The sequence below is a fragment of the Myotis nattereri genome (assembly GCF_964212035.1).
Source record: "Myotis nattereri genome assembly, chromosome: 1".
NCBI lineage: Eukaryota > Metazoa > Chordata > Mammalia > Chiroptera > Vespertilionidae > Myotis > Myotis nattereri.
In genome coordinates, this window is record NC_138075.1 from 90,182,794 (window position 1) to 90,185,004 (window position 2,211).

The 2,211-nt window shown below is 46.2% G+C and overlaps 1 pseudogene across 1 annotated transcript; it reads right to left on the bottom strand.

Moving 5' to 3' along the window:
• Positions 1 to 1,338: 1,338 nt before the first annotated feature.
• LOC308532993 (large ribosomal subunit protein uL6-like) lies at positions 1,339 to 1,938 on the bottom strand (annotated as a pseudogene). The gene has a single exon. The product of its transcript is annotated as a large ribosomal subunit protein uL6-like (transcript).
• Between the last annotated feature and the right edge of the window lie 273 nt (positions 1,939 to 2,211).

The following is a 2,211-nucleotide window of genomic DNA, read 5'->3' on the forward strand; positions in this document are numbered from 1 at the left end:
CTGTTGTGCAGGAGATACCCCTATGGAGTAGGACTTGCTTCAGTGGGACTTTGTTGCCCACTGAGTATGCCCCTTGAGTGTATTGCTCGTGGATGTGTAGAGCTGTAATCTGGTATGGTCTTAAGCCCACTGGGTGCACTGGTCTGAGGTTTTCCTGGAGGTGCCAAGTAAGCCACTGCCGGAGGCCACTTGGCAGGAGCTTCAGAGCAATCTGCAGATCGCTGCTACTTGTATTGGGCTTGGTAATGCCTACGTGAGGCCCAGCTGTGAAGCAAGGCAGGTTGGTGCTAGTTCTGGGTCTTGAGCCTCTTATTGAGAGGTATGGGGCATGTTGACTCCAGCTGCTGCTTATTTGAGAGATTTTAGCAAAGTCTGAAGCCTGAACCAAGACAGGCCATTCATATGGAAAAGCTGCTGCACACAGCTTGGGTGGGGGTGCAAATTGGATGGGGTTTCATGGAATCACCAGGGCTGAGGGGACAGTGTGATCAAGGTTGATGGAAGCTCAGATATAGCTGCCAGTCCACTTTGTGACAGGGGAGGTCTCAGCATAGGAACAATGAACCCTGTGAGCTCCCCTGTCTGGGAGAAAGCTGCCTCCGAGTTCTTGCCCCATTGCCAGACAATCCAGTTCCTCTCAATATATCCCTGGATCTTCCCAAGCCACTACCCTAGTGTTGGAGTTCAAAGAGAGAAAGTCCAGGTAAATCCATGTACTGGCCCTTTAAGAGGAACTGTCTGGCTCTCCAGCAGCCTCTGTGTCACTCAGCCATAATCCCTGCTGGTTTTTATAGCTCAAAGTTAAAGTTATGTGGGCTTCTCTTTACAGTACTAGAACCCCAGGTTGGGAGTCTGGTGTGGGGCTGGGACTCCTTGATCCTCACAGGAGCCCTCTGCAGCCTAGATAATCCATCTTAATTAAAAACACACCATGTTGAGCAATGTCATCCCAATCAACTTAATAAAAATAACACACACAAAAAATACAAGCCACACATGGATGTCAGGCTCCCATTCTGTGCCTCCATCCCTCCTACCAGTCTCAATGTGCTTCCTCCTCCTCCTCCTCCTCCTCCTCCTCATCATCATCATCATCATCACCCTCCTCCTCCTTCGCCTTCTCCTCCTCCTCCTCCTCCTCCTCCTCCTCCTCCTCCTCCTCCTCCTCTTCCTTCTTCTTCTTCTTCTTCTTCTTCTTCTTCTTCTTCTTCTTCTTCTTCTTCTTCTTCTTCCTCATCCAAATCCATACAAAGCTTTTATTGTATCTTTATAATATTGCAAACAAGTGTGACAAATCATTCAGCATCTTGGTGTTTCTATAGCTGGACAACTTAGGCCTTATTCATCAGCCCGCTGAGCTGTTCCTTTTTCAGAAACATAGATACCATCCCAAAATTTTCTGATATCCTTATTTTTTATTGTTGTGGCTTGCTGAATCAATGTAGCTGAATTTGATACAAGTTCAATGTCGTTTCTTTCAAGAATCAACTCATCTTTCTTGGCTTGAGATACTGAACAAGCAATACATGACCTCATTCAAACTCTGCGTATGTATTTTTCACTTAAGAAATTTCTAATTTCAATAAGAGAACCATTCCCCTGAATAACGACATTGATGGGGAAGTGAGTATACAGAGAACTCATCTTGCAGTGGAAGCCCAGTGTAATACCCTTGATCATGTTCTGTACATGACTGCAGATAGTGCAAACTGTGGCCAGTTCCTTTCTATTTGCCCACCATTTGTCAACCTGGAGCATCTTCTTTTTCTTTCCAAGGAGACTGAGTGATTGACCATTGATGTGGTTGAAATCCCTCTGCAGGGTGCCTCTGGGGCCCTTTACAATAACTGTGTGTCCCTTCAGAGTGATGTCCACATTTTCTGGGTTGTCCACAGTCTGATTGCTAAGAATGGTCTTCATCCTTGCAGTAGATGCGGCAAAGAGAAAGTGTCTCTCTTCTTTACTTCTCTAGTTGTGGGACTGCTATTCAGCCAGATTTCAGGTGGTTCTGAATGATGGTTGTTCTGTATTTTACTTGAAATTTTGATGTGGTTGTGGGAGGCAGTGAGTACCACATTTACCTACACTGCCATCTTGGTTCTCTCAAATGTTTGTCTTTGCTGAGGTCTCCATGGGTGTTTTCCTGGTGGAGGGTGCACACCAATTATGGGAAGTCAGCCTGGTCAAGTCAGAAGTTCCACCCCCAGCCCT